General features: G+C 34.5%; 1 non-coding gene across 1 annotated transcript; it reads left to right on the forward strand.

The window, feature by feature from the left end:
- Positions 1 to 489: 489 nt before the first annotated feature.
- On the forward strand, positions 490 to 597 carry LOC123250867. The gene has a single exon (XR_006506482.1). It is a non-coding gene; the product is annotated as a U6 spliceosomal RNA (small nuclear RNA).
- The last annotated feature ends 14,861 nt before the right edge of the window (positions 598 to 15,458 follow it).

A 15,458-nucleotide genomic window follows, 5' to 3' on the forward strand; every position in this document is an offset into this window, starting at 1 on the left:
ATATAGTAGGTACTTAAGAAATAAATAATTGAATGACCTACAAACTTCTAATGCCTGACTTAACCAATAATTTGCTTAATACTACCATCCTCTTTAGGGAAAAAAATCGTACAATTAAATGTGCTAAAGAAAAATTCTGCTCCATAGAGAAAAAAGATTATAATGGAACAAGCTGAAATCTTCACATATCATCATTTGTTCATTAAACTTGTATCTTCACTAGGAATTCCCATTACTATTTTGCAATACCACTGAGTATTCCCAATTATTTCAATGAGTGTCACAAAATAACAATCAGATTGATGAATGTCTAGACAAATTATACTATACTCATAAAATGAAAAATTACTGTACTGCAAGAAACAATGATCATGATGAATTCAAAGAAATTTAGTAAGACTTTTTTGAACTGATGCAGAATGAAATAAACAGAACCAAGAAAAACACTCATGACAACATTCTAATCACAAAAAATAAGGCAATTGAATGGTGCTCACTTTTTGCAGCACATATACTAAAATAGGAATGAAGCAGAGAAGATTAACATGGCATCTGCTCAAAGATGAAATGCAAATTCATGAAGCATTGTATATTTTTGGAAACTCAAGAGGATCCCTACTTCCAGCTTTCATCCTCTACCAAATGAACAAATATGTTCTTTTCTAAAACTAAAAAAAAATAGAAGAAAAAGAAATGAAATCCTATGTAATTATCATGACAAATCTTAGCCTTAGAGAAAAGTTGAGAAAAAAAAATATATATCCTTCTCCTCTTTGTAGAAGAGAGCGGATGTAGATATGAAACATTAAATATATTATTAGTGTGCTGGGCGTTGATGTGTTGAGAGATTTTGTCAAACTGCCTGATTTCTTTTATGATGTTGGTTTCAAAGGATGATAAAATTATCCAGAAACAAAAAGTATTATTAAAAACTACATTTAAAAAAATTAACGTATTTTTAAAATAGTCTCTAAAGCTACTTTGGAAATCTGTTTAGGAGTCTTTAGAGGGAGGTGTAAAATTGAAAGATATGGAATCAAACCATGACAAGTTGTTGCAGTTTCAAAAAGGTTGAGAATCGCTTGTCTTCATCCATAGTAGTAAATCAGCCACAGATTCATTCCAGCTGTAATTTTTTTAATCAAACTGATTAGTCACAGTTTGCCTCTATGGCAATAGGACAGGCTAGAAGCTGAAAGTTTTTATCACTCCAAATGTGTAAACCACTTAAGTAGGTCAAAGGAAATAGGTTACACTAAATATCCTGGTTATAAGAGTTCTGTAAATAGTTTGGCCTGTCATCCTCCAATTGATAAATGGGCTAAAGATATGAATAGAAAATTTTCAGATGAAGAAACCAAAGCCATGTTTATATGAGAAAATGCTCTAAATTATTACTGATTAGAGAAATGCAAATCAAAACAATTCTGACATATCATCTCAAATCTATCAGATTGGCTAAAATGACAAATGTTGGCGATGTGGAAAAATGGGGACACTAATACACTATTGGTGGAATGTGATGGCTAAGGAGTCAGGGAAATCTGGGTTTGAAACCTGCCCCAAGTCACTTATTACCACTGTGACCATAGACAAATCACTAAAACCACCTCAGTAACATTTTCTCTATCTGTAAAATGTCTGAAATGAGAAAGTATATGTAAAACACTTTGAAAACTTTAAAGAATGACTCCAGTAACAAAGCCTATTGATATAAGTCTCTTCCTCTTATTGGTGGGGGTGAATAACGTCCTATGTGAGGAGAAAGATATAGGGAAAGCAGTAAAGAGGAGAACTCTTGAGTTTTCTTTGGAACTTCTTGAAGCTCAATAATCTTGGTTAAGTTTTCTTCAAGTTGCTCCGGGCACTACAGTCACTTTGGACATTTTTGGTTTTGAGCTTCCAGAGGAGAGATAGAAGAGGCCAACCTCACTTCAGGTTGTTAAGGGGAAAATCTCTAGCAATACTATGACCCTGCTGTATCCTTCCATTCCCTATCCTCAGTATGCCACACTACAGATTTCAAGGAACTTTCCCTTGACCTAGAACTCTCTCCCTGGGTTGAACTGAGTTAACTCACTCCCAACATTCTGTATTGTCTAGCATGTGTTCTCCTATGTATGTCTTCTCTGATTTCTGTTTTGCTATTGATTTAGCTAAATGTTTTTCTTGGATAAATGCTATGAGTATTCATTGCTGAATTGATATTGGGTGGGAAAGGGCTAAGCCTTGGACTAAAGCCTGAGCTAGTGTTTCCCCTCCATAATGAAGCAGAAATCTGAAATTACTTTAAATCTGGTCATCTACCCTTAACTAACAATATTTAAAAGAAAAACTGGATATAATTCTAGCTCAATGCCCCTTCCCTCTGAGGAGAGCAATAAGTGGTTGACTCTAGTCTAATTTCCTGATTCTCTTCCTAGCAAGAATTAAAGTCTTTCTAGGAGAATGATGAGGAGGAAAGAGGATAATGGTGTCTATTTTGCCTTTCTTCAAGCCACAAAACCACTCCTTATGCTATGTATGCAGGGATAGGCCTTGCAACAGAGGGCCTCATGGTAAATGGGCATTGCTGTGGGGGGGAGACCAGCCCCTGAAAACAAAGACTCCAAGTTAATACTGACAGTGAGAATAAAAATTGTTTGCATTTTGTCTTTATATCCTCACATAGAGTCCTAACGGTATTTTGTGTTCAGGGTTTGTTGGTCTTTTGTTTGTCTTTTTTTATTTCCTACCTATAATTCAGTGTGGATGAGGGAATTCCAAGTGATACATTTTTTCAGTAATTTACAGTTTTAAGGAGATTCCTTGAGGGCACATAGAAGTATGACATGACCAGGTTTATAAAACAATAACACAACATAACTACAACAACAATAACAATAATAATAACATAAATAATGCAATCAATACATATCAGAGGTGAGATCTGAATCTAAGATTTCTTCTCGGTCCTTTATGTCATGCCACCTATTGCCTGAATACATAGTAAGTGCTTAACAAATGCCTGTCTAGTTTATTTGAGTGGTATGTGTCTATAACAACATAGCTTAAGTAATCAATCAGAGTTAAGTTACAAATGGTCTCCTAAAAGTCTTTGGCTAGTATATTGCTGAATATTAATATTCTCATGTCAAGAACACATGAAATCAGAAATGATCACACCAAGAAATACAATCTTCATATTTTAAAATCTAAAAAAAATGTTATTATTGGTCAGTTATTCAGTCATGTCTGATTCTAGGTGATACCATGGACTATCCATACTCTGGGTAGACATCTCCCTAACTTACCAATGAGTCTGAGTCCTGACAGTTATCCTCAACCTGGTATAGCTCATCTGCCAAGATGCTTTTATCAGGGTATTCAAGGTAGGATTTCCTGGAGTCACAAGTGAGAATTGAGAGAAGGTGGACAAATGAGAAACCCTGAAACAGGCATAGCAAGCCTTCACACCAATGGTGCTAGTCCTCCTTGAAGGGAGGGGGAGAGAGAGAGAGAGAGAGAGAGAGAGAGAGAGAGAGAGAGAGAGAGAGAGAGAGAGAGAGAGAGAGAGAGAGAGAGAGAGAGAAATTCAACAGAGCTATGGAAACAAAATGTGGTAGATTTCTGCCACATATCTTTTTTCTGTATTTCTAGAAAGCAGAGGATTAATCCCTAGATATCCCTACATTAATCCTCCAGGTGCTAAATAAAATGAATAAAAAGGAATGCATTTTATGAGGTATTTTTATCCTTAGTACAAAGGTATCTTACTAACATACATTTGAGTAAGATAAGTTGCATGGTAAAGAAATATTTTAAACATTTTCACTTACTGCAAAATTGCTTCCATAAAATGAAATAGATAAAAGTTGCAGTAATAAAGTCCACAAAATAAGTTAGTTTATCAAATCTTCAAAACAAGTAGGAATTTTTTTGAAAAATGAATTTAAATTAAATGGCTAAGGAGAGGTGTTGTAATGATTCCTAGATTATGTAAACGTTTCTTGCTTTCATTTCAACAAATATTTATTGGACGTAGCAATGAGGAAGACAATGTGCTAACTTTCTGTAATTTGACATAGCTGGAAAATAGAATGTCCTGCTTAGTCAAATATTCTGATTATATGGAATTTAACCTGTACTCACTTCCTGTACTTTCTCACATTACACTCAAAGAATTACAAACTCTTATGAATTGAATGAGTCTCAAAAGTAAATTAATCCAGTATCCTCCATTGCAGTAAGTAATCTTCAGTATAACATCTCTGAGAAGAAGCATAATGTTCTGGAAAGGCAATTGGTCTAAAAGTAAAGAACATGGCTTTTTTGTGGTTCTGATAATTCCTTCATAATATCTCTAGTTTTCAATTTTCTCCTCTATAAAATTAGAGATTAAACTAGATGATTTATCATTTCCCTTCTAATCTAAAATCCTATAAAGGCATCCAGCCTTTTCTTAGACATTCCCATTGATTGATAATTTGCCACCTTCAAGAATAGATGCTGGGGGTCACTTAAATAAAAATCCATGTTAAAATTGGGGCAAAAATGATGTCAACTGATTCATCCTATATCTTCCTTCTTGAATGAGAGATTAAATACAATTCTCCTTCCATCACAGCCACTAAAATATGTGAAAACTGAAATCACATCTCTTCCATTTTTTGATGTTTCCTTTCCCCAAGCTAAACAATCAGTTCTTTCAATCATTTATGATAAATTAAGACTATGGGGTATATGAAGTGTTCAGGGAGAAGAAGCACTTTTGGTGTAAGGACCTGCAAGTCCTTTTCAGAGCTTCTCATCCACCTTTGGTGTTCATCTTTACCCAACTCTCACCTGTGTCTCCAAGAAGCTATAGCATGAACAAAGGCCACACCTCAGCAAAATTATCTTGGTTAAACCAAGGATTAAACCAGGTTGAGAGTAATTAACAAGCCTCAAACCCATCAATGAGTTAGAGGGATGTGTCCCATGAACATATGAATGAAGACTTCCTCCTAGCAGAATGGACAGATGAGAACTATTTGTTCTAATGACCATGAAAGCTGTTGAAGCAGGCCCTGTGGAGCATTTAAGGTTGGTTCAGATTTCAAAAATGCAAGATCATCCATTGCATACTCAGCCATCACCCGTCATCCTGGATTCTGCATTGCCACTAGACTTTGATGACTGTGGAAGAGAATGTGAGGCTGATGACTTTTCAACATTGCCTCCCTTAAAATTAGTTCAAGTGCTAAGTCAAAATATAACTCTGTGATGTTTTTGGGGCCTCTTTAAAAAAGAAGGATGAACAACAATATGTCTGACAGATCTTTCATCAGCTTAGAGTTTTCTTTTGGACACACTCCAGTTTTTTTTTTGTCCCCTTTAAAATAAACTACCTAGAACTAACCATAGTATATCATATTTGGCATGAGCAGTACAATATACATGGTCATCATTGTTTCTCTTAATCTGGGTGAACTCTATATTTCTGCTAATGAAGCCTTAAATTGAATTGTCTTTTTAGCACTCAATTCACACCATTGCCTTACTGATCTTAGGGTCAACTAAAATTCTCAGGTCTTTTTCATGTGAACTGCTGTCAATCCTATGTGCTATACCATCTTATCCTTATACATTTCATTTTTAACCTAAGGATGAGAGTTTATATTTATTCCATATTCCCTTATATTAATGTCTATTGAAATTTAATGTTATTCATCTTGGCTCAGAAATCTGATCTATCAATATCAATTAAGAGCCAATTCTATAATAAAATTAGTGATCTCTCCCAATTTTATATCACTTTAAAATTTTTCAGTATGTCCTCTATGCATTTATTTAAACTAGTAAAATTAATTTAAAATGTTGTCTAAAATGGAGTCAAGTTATTGACTGATAAAACTTTTAGCAAGCTAGGGAGACATTCTTTAAGGTTGATATGTCTATTAATATCTGTGTGTATCTAGCTATTCAATTAACTAAATACCCATTAAACTATATCAACTTCTGACCTATTATTTCTCCATCTTATCCAAAAGGATATCATATAACAAGATATTTTGTCAAATGCATTGTCGATACCAAATAGAATGTTTATGTCATTAAATTTAGCTAGCTAATAATCCTGTTTAGAAATGAAATCAATTAAGTTTGCCATAATTCATTCTTGGTGAATTCATGATGACTCAGTAATCACTAATTTTTCTGTAAAATTATTCCTTAATTTCATGTAAATTTGGTTTTTAGTCTAATCCCTCTACCAAAAGTGTTTTCTTGTACACAAGTTATATATGAAGTATTAATGAAATGACAATTAAAAGGAGCAATGCAATCTCAAGCTTTGCAAATTCTAAAATGCAATGGTGAGACTGTGCCATAAAGGAACTACAAAGGAAAGAAAAAACCTAGTACAAAAATATTTATAGATGAATTCTATTAAAGGTCCAACAACTAGTATCTGTATCACATGAGTTATTCTCAAAATATTAGAAAGATGTCAACCAAAATCCTTTTGTGAAACAAATATGGCCCTAGTTCCTTAACTGGAGAAATAAATAAAATAGAGGCTCCATAGACCAATATCTTTAAAGAATACTGAAAAAAAATTGTAATTGCTTAATATCAACAGATTAAAACAATGTGTACCTAAATTATTCATTTTGAATAAGCTAGATTTATATAAAATATTTAGGGGTAATTCATCATTAGGAAAGGAGTTAGCATAGTTTTCTGCATTAATAGCAAAATAATCAGTCACATGATTATATAAATAATTGCAGAAACATTCTTTAACAAAATACAACTCATTTACACTAAAAATCATTGACATAAAAGGACTGTTTTAATATTATAGAAGGCATATATCTAAAATCAAAAATTATTATTATTTTTATATGAAAAACTAGAAAGTTTTCAAATAAATGAGGAAGTAAAATAAGGAAGTTCACCATGCCTGATTTGGTTCTAAGACTCAGTGATGGCAATATGAAAAGATCATTCAGTTAAAAACTTAGCTGACAAATATGGGCTAGAACAATCTTTCAAGGGAGCATGATTGATGCTGGCTTACTTAGAAAACACCACATAAAAAGGAAACAGAAATGTTTAGATTAAGTAAGGTAAAAAAACTAATAACATAAATCCAAAAGAAATCACTTGCAATTCTTTAATATAGTAAAGAAAACAAAACAAGCAGCAAATGGTATAAAAAGAAATAGTGACTGGAGCTGAGCAACCCCCCTCACCCCCCACACCACCTACAGTGCCAAAGCCAGTGAAAAAGAGTTAGAGCAAGTTTGGGGCACCCATTAAGTCCTTGGCAGCTACCTGGGGTCACCAGGGCCTGCTCCTGAGAGCAGCAAGAATTAATGCTCCAAGAGGCTAAAGAACACAGGGACTTTGAACACAGACCCTGAGGGCAGGCGCTGACAGGCAGGGACTTGACAAAAAACAGCTGGGAAGTTTGGAAAACAATATGGGAGAGATTAGGTTTAGGTCAACATCTCACACCCTATACCAAGATAAATACAGAATGGGTGAATGACTTGAATATAAAGAGGGAAACTATAAATAAATTAAGTGAACACAGAATAGTATACCTGTCAGATCTCTGGGAAAGGAAAGATTTTAAAACCAAGCAAGAGTTAGAGAAAATTACAAAATGTAAAATAAATGATTTTGATTATATTAAATTAAAAAGCTTTTGTACAAACAAAAGCAATGCAACCAAAATCAGAAGGGAAACAACACACTGGGAAAAAATCTTTATGACAAAAAACTCTCATAGGGGTCTAATAACTCAAATATACAAGGAGTCAAATCAATTATCAAGTCATTCTCCAATCGATAAATGGGCAAGGGACATGAATAGGCAATTTTCAGATAAAGAAATCAAAAATATCAATAAGCACATGAGAAAGTGTTCTCAATCTCTAATAATTAGAGAAATGCAAATCAGAACAACTCTGAGGTATCACCTCACACCTAGCAGATTGGCCAAAATGAGAGAAGGGGAGAGTAGTGAATGTTGGAAGGGATGTGGCAAAATTGGGACATTAGTGCATTGCTGGTAGAGTTGTGAACTGGTCTGGCCATTCTGGCTGGCAATTTGGAGCTATGCTCAAGGGGCTATAAGGGAATGCCCGCCCTTTAATCCAGCCATTCCATTATTGGGTTTGTACCCCAAAGAGATCATAGATAAACAGACTTGTATGAAAATATTTATAGCCGCGCTTTTTGTGGTGGCAGAAAACTGCCAAATGAGGGTATGTCCTTTAATTGTAGAATGGCTTAACAGATTGTGGTGTGTGCTGATGATGGAATGCTGTTGAGCTCAAGGGGAATGGTGAACTAGAGGAATTCCATGTGAACTGGAAAGACCTCCAGGAATTGATGCAGAGCAAAAGGAGCAGAGCCAGAAGAACACTGTACACAGAGACCAATACACTGTGGTAAAATAGAATGTAATGGACTTCTGTATTGGCAGCAATGCAATGACCCAGGACAATTCTGAGGGATTTATGGAAAAGATGCTACCCACATTCAGAAGAAGGACTGCAGGAGTGGAAACACAGAAGAAAAGCAACTGCTTGAACACATGGGTTGAGGCGGACATGATTGGGGGTGTAGACTCGAAACTACCACACCAATCCAACTATCAACAATTTGGAAATAGGTCTTGATCAATGACACATGTTAAAACCAGTGGAAATCTGCATTGGCTATGGGGAGGAGGGGATAGTCGGGGGAGGAAGGGGAAAGTAAGAGCATGAATCATGTAACCATGTTAACTTTTCTAAAAAATAAATATTATTAAATGTTAAAAAACAATTGATTAGGGGGCATCTGGGTAGCTCAGTGGAGTAAGAGTCAGGCCTAGAGACAGGAGGTCCTAGGTTCAAACCCGGCCTCAGCCACTTCCCAGTTGTGTGACCCTGGGCAAGTCACTTGACCCCCATTGCCCACCCTTACCACTCTTCTGCCTTAGAACCAATACACCGAAGTACAAGGGTTTAAAAAAAAAAACAATTGATTAATAAAAAAAGAAATAGTGATCAAAACATCTAAAAATGCATTAAATATTTGAAAGTTAATCTATGAAAGTTACACAAGACTCACATACAAAGAGTTATATAATGTTCTGTATAGAATTAGAGGTAGACAAATAAAGAATAGCTATTCTTTATCTAATTTGGAAGACACACATGCACTTCTTATAGTTGGGCCCTACCAAAATAAGAAAGATGACAATATTACCTAAGTACATTTACAAATTGTGTCATATTAACAAATTACCAATAGGTTACTATAGAATTTGACAAAACCTTAATGAAATTTGTTAGGAAGAACAATATATGATCTAGAATCTTAAGGAAAATAATGAAAAGGTAGAATTAAGGGGTAATAACATTTCTGTATATGTATGAAAAATATATCAACACAATAATTGCCAAAACAATCTTATGAGTTAAAATTAGAAATGTAGAACAGTTGAACAAAATATAGAAGAATCAGAAACTATTAAATGTTCACAAATGTAGTTGATAGTTTTTAATCACTGAAGTCTCACTGGATGCATGTGGGGCCAGGGATAAGCGTACATTCAAAAAACAATGTGATGTAAAAAAGAAAAAAACAATTACCACATTAAAGAAATAGGAAAAAAATGAACAAGGCATCTTTTTTCAGAGTTCTATTCTTGTCAGGCATTTCATCCTAAAAATTCTGAATGACATCTACAAACTATGAAATGCTAAGATCTCTAGTTAACCTTGCTTATTTCCCATTTTTGTGCATAGATTTGTATTTGTGCATAGATTTAAAAGATCATGTGCTTTGTTGCTGAAACTTTGTATCATGAATTTCAGAGTACCTTCACTGCTGATATTTTTCTTCCTTTATTATAGCTACTCTTTATCTAATTTGGAAGAAACACATACATAGTTTTCTCCCTCCCCCTTCCTTTCAGTTTAAAACCTTTTGATATTTGGAAGATTCAGAAGAATATATATTAAGTCCTGTTAGGTTTACTTAATCTATGGCTGAGAGCCTATCATTCCTATAGCTTTAATTCTGCAACCCAAATCTGTTTTTCATGTTCTCTCAACCAATTATTCACCTCCCAGATCTGCTTTTCTATTCTCTTAGCAGGGATGAAACTACCATGTGCTTTTAATATCTTATGTTCTTGTCCAAGTCTTCATACTTGTCACAACTTTTTAGGATCCTGATAGTATCTTTTATGTATATTCGAATAACTAGAATTAGAAAGTAGTCACCATTCTGCTCTTTCACATCCAGAATATATGCATTGGCCAGACCATTCCAAAATTGTTATCAAATTATCAAATAGCTAATTTAGTAACCATGATCAGGGAGTTACCAGCTACCTCTAACTATGTCTTCTTGCTCTCATCATTACTAGATTTCTCTCTCTGAATGATCTTTATGGGCCCACATAGTCATTTGGGGTATAAAATATGTTGCCTCATCCTCAAGAAAATACTATCTCTCTCTCCTCATATCTATTTTTTAGGTTTTGGCATTCTATTACTTGTGTTCCATCCTTTCTCCTATGATCCTATTCCTGTATTCTTTTAACTCTTTACACAAGTCAGAAAAGATCTATTCTGCCTCTTAAAGTATTATTTCCTTTAAAAAAAAAACTCTTGAAAGACTTCTTTGTGTATGTGTATCTGTGTTGTGTATATGGAATTCTTTATTCTCCCTGGAGATACCATCCTTTGAGTTCTTTTACTTTCCTCTTAGGAGGGTGAAGAGTCTGCATTTTGAACCCAGAAAACAATTATTTGGCCATGAAAAAAAAGACAAATGTCATACAGCCTCTGCAGAAAGCTAAAAAATTCACCTTTCTTTTCATACTCTGCCTCTTGTTGTCCATTACTGTTAGTTTTTGTGTCTAGCTTCCTTAGAGAATTACTGTACCAACTGTAACTTTTCCTTCCATTAAACCATCTGTACCTAAAACATATATTAGGAAAAGTGAACAGGAAGTGCTTACTTTTTCTATATTTATAGCCCTGCCTACTTAGCACTATTTTGTAATCAGTATTATATTTCAAAAATGACAAACTCTACTCATCCATTAAACCATCATTCCAAGTCTAGTTATGCAATTTTGATTACTATATTTCAATTGAAGGAAAAAAAATCCATAAAATACCTGTTAAAACCAGCTCCTTCATAAATCCTGAAGTTTCTATCCTATAACAAATTCTTTCACTAAAGAACTTTTTTCCAAATTATCATTACTGTATTCAAGTTATTAAATGATCCCTTAAGCCATTAATTTTCAATAGTGGAGCTAACTGCAAGAGAAATCATTCTCATGGCTTTAATCATAACCTCTCTGCAGATGATTCCCCAGTCTACATCTTTAGCTTCATCATCTTTCTAAACTCCATTCCAGGATTTGCAAACACCCATTAGACAGATCCATCAGTCTTCCTCATTGCCACCTCAAAGTGAACATGTCTAAAACTGACCTCATCATCTTTCATCCTAAATCTTCCACACATCCTAACTTCTCTATTTTGGTTGATGATAGCAATATCTTCTCAGTTATCAAGCTTGAAACCTGAGAGGTATCCTGAACTTCCTCTTTATCTTCTACTCCAAATCTAATGTTATTAATTCTGTCAATTCTACTTCTGAAATCTCTCTGTCTCTCTGTCTCTATCTCTGTCTCTCTCTGTCTCTGTCTCTTTCCCTCCTTCCTATTTCCATTACCACCATTCTAGTTCAGGCTCCTGGACTATTGTTACAGGTTTCTAATTTGTCTCTTTGACCCTAGGATTACTCCTTTATCATCTATTTTCATATTGCTGCCAAAGCAATCTTCCATGTCACATAGGACTATTTATATCATTGTACCATTCAAAAATATTTGTAGAATTCTCTTGTTTAACAAATAATAGCAACATACCACATTGGAGAAAATATTGGCCTTAAAGTTAAAAAGCTTGGGTTTAAATCCAAATATTGACATTTACAATATGGCTTGCACCACCTTTGGCAAAACATTTAACTCCTTGAGTTTCAGTTTCCTTTATGTAAAAGGATTTGGCTTTGATGACCTCTAAGATTCCTTCCTGCTGTTAATCCTGTGAATTATTTAGCCTGGCATTTTATAGGTAATAAGGACAATGACAATGAGGCCAGGAAACTTACCATGTGTTAAGAGAATAGTTTACATCCCAATTTAGCTAGGCTTCAGAGTTCACAAAGTAGGGCAGTTAAGTGGCACACTGGATAGAATACCAGACCTAGAATCAGAAAGGCTCTTATTCCTGGGTTCGAATTTGGCCTTTAGACACTTGCTACTTGTGAGACCCTAGGCAAGCCATTTAACTCTGTTTCTTCAGTTTCCTCATCTGTAAAATGATCTGGAGAAGGAAATGGTGAGCCACTCTAGTATCTGTGTAAAGAAAATTCTAAATGGGTTCATGAAGAGTCAGACATAACTAAAATGACTAAACAATAAATAGAGTTCTTAAAAAAGAAGTAGAAGAAATTTAGGCTAAAATATCCAGATAGTGGAGAGTCTTGAAACATAGCCAAGAAGTGGATAGAATCTTGGACTTAGAGTCAGAAAGACCTGTGTTTGAAATCTGCCTCATATAGTTATTACTAAGTGGTCCTTGGTAAACCATTTTGCCCTTCTAATCCTGTTTCCTTATTTGTAAAATGAAATATTTGGACACAATGGCTTTTAGTGTCTTTCCAATTCTAATATCTCTGATCCTTTGACCTTTTAGAAGAACTAATTTAATAAGCTAAGGAATGGGGGCCAGATTCATTGGTTTGGAGGGCTTCCTATAAAAATTTCCCTACCACTATAGGTCAACACTTTCTTTGTAATTTATGATCTAGGAGTGTTATGTATAACACTGAAAAGTTAAGTGAATTGTCTAGAGTCACATAATCAGTAGATGTTAGAGGCAAAACTAGAAACCCAGATCTTCCTGATTCCAAGGTCTGTGTACTACATACCAGGCTGCCTCATAATTGTTGAAATAAGAGTAAAGAAGGATCTGCATCCTAATGGTAGCAGTAAAAATGAGGAAGAGATGACTGTAAGAAATATTTAAGAAGTAATTCAATAAAATAATAGAATTAAAAAAGAAATACCTGAAATTTATGTTATAATTGGAGATTTACAAAATGCTTTATAACCCTTACAATAACTCTGTGGGTTTGACAATAATAATATTATTTCCCTTATTTCAAGGATAAGGAAACTGAGGCTCAAGAGAATTTAAGTTGACTTCTCTATAATCATATAGTGCTTGATTTGTTTTATCAATCCATTTTGTTTTGACATAGCCAATACTCTCAGATAAACACCCAAATAATAATTTGTCTCTCAACCCCTCCAAGGCACATTGGCTAAAATTAGTTAAAACCACCTAAAAGAATGATTAAAACTGATAGTACATGTCACTTACTACTTTGGAAGTTTACCAGTTCTTACACCAAAAGACAAGGGAGAACAGAATGAGAAATACATTCTTAGAAAGAGCTAATGGGTTTCTGTGTTTTGGTGGACTATAAATATTTGTTACAAGGCAGATGTGATGGAACTAGCATTTCTTTGACTCAGCTTCTTTGTTCCCACCCACAGCCTGGGGAAGTTTTACCTAAAAGAAGACAAAGCTGCCTTGAACCTGATTGGTCTACTTGATTAATTCTAGTTTCTCTAATCAAGTTTTTTGTTCATCTAAGGGCATTAAAAACACCAGTCATGGGGAATCTATGTCCCTTAGATTGGGTGTATTTCTGAAAGTCTTGTTAGTGACTTTAGCCTGCCCCTTTATGGAAGAGAAGTGGCACTGTATCCTTGTCACATATCCTTGGTATGTGAGGGCAAAGTAATTACCTTTGTCTTCAATTTTCAAAAAATTCCAAGTGCCTCATTTCAACCCACATTGAAACAGAAGTAGGAGGTGTTAGAACTGTACCCTCAACAGCAGAGTTCCTATTTAGAAAAGGATTAGGTTAGCAGGTAGGGACACTATGTCCCCCAAAAAAGCAATAATGAACCATTTGTGAATGCACAAAAGAAAACCAATAAAGAAAAGGATAGAAGTAAATAGATTGATTTTGTGACTACTTTGTTCAATTTAATTTCTATATAGAGCAAGTTCTGCTATAATGTTTGTTTTGAAAACACAAATTTGGTTCAATGTGATTTATATATTAGGGAGCCATTTTTATTGTAATATGAATTTTCCTTTTGCTCGTGAATGATCAATGAGATAATGCAGAAAATTGCACCCAGCTGAACAAAGTTGTGTAGGAAAACACAAAATGCAAGCACATCCATACTTCAGATTCTTCCTACATCCACTTTTAAAAGTAAATATCAGGTTTTTTAAAAGTGAAGTGCCCAATTTATTGTATATCTTCTGATGCAATAGGATCTGTGGACTGTGTTGCTTCCCTTTCTCCAACCGCCTCTTTGAAATAACCCTATTGCCTTGTTGGGCTAGTAACCAGGGAACAGACCAAGCCACAGTTCCAAGGCCTTGGACACCAAAGGCCGCTATTTATTGGAGTAATTATGTATTTTTTAGTTATTTTACATGCATAAAACTATACTACTCTTTTTTATTAGCTTCCTACCTTTTTTTTTCATGTGTCACTAAATATCTGAATGCAAAGCCTTAGCCCTATTTTCCCCACAAGCTTTGTGGTTTTTATTGTATAATTTTGCATAACATAGGGAATTTTTTTGAATACTTGGGGTAAATTGTAGCAGAACTGGCCATGTATCTTTTTTTTTTTTTTTTAATTTTTTTTTTAAACCCTTGTACTTCGGTGTATTGTCTCATAGGTGGAAGATTGGTAAGGGTGGGCAATGGGGGTCAAGTGACTTGCCCAGGGTCACACAGCTGGGAAGTGGCTGAGGCCGGGTTTGAACCTAGGACCTCCTGTCTCTAGGCCTCACTCTCACTCCACTGAGCTACCCAGCTGCCCCCTCCATGTATCTTTTTAAAACTGTATTAATAGAAGTTCATAGTTTCTTAGACAATATGGTTCAATTTCAAAAAGATATGACTAAAAAAAAATCTTGATTTTCCAGCATACTTCTTCAAATTGTATACTACCTATTTCAGTCAAATATCTGGAAAATCTATCTTGTCATAAAATTTGGTCACAGTAGAATCTTATGTTTACTGATTATTTTAGTAGCAATCCTATTAAGTTACTCTGCCTGAATTGTTTGTTGTCTCTTTCCTCTCAGCCAACCCTGATTCATAATTTCCTTGAGACATCACCTTAATAGTTTGCATCTCCAGGAACTATTCTCTGATTATCTCCACTTGACCTGATTCTGCTCTCTATTTGGAGTGAACTAAATTTATATTATAAGAATGTATATTGAGTTGAACAAGTTTTGCATTTTTCCTAATATTCTTTTTTATTTTTTCATAAATATTTTCTGTCTCTTCAATGAAATGATA

Source organism: Gracilinanus agilis, chromosome 5 (assembly GCF_016433145.1).
Source record: "Gracilinanus agilis isolate LMUSP501 chromosome 5, AgileGrace, whole genome shotgun sequence".
Taxonomy (NCBI): Eukaryota; Metazoa; Chordata; class Mammalia; order Didelphimorphia; family Didelphidae; genus Gracilinanus; species Gracilinanus agilis.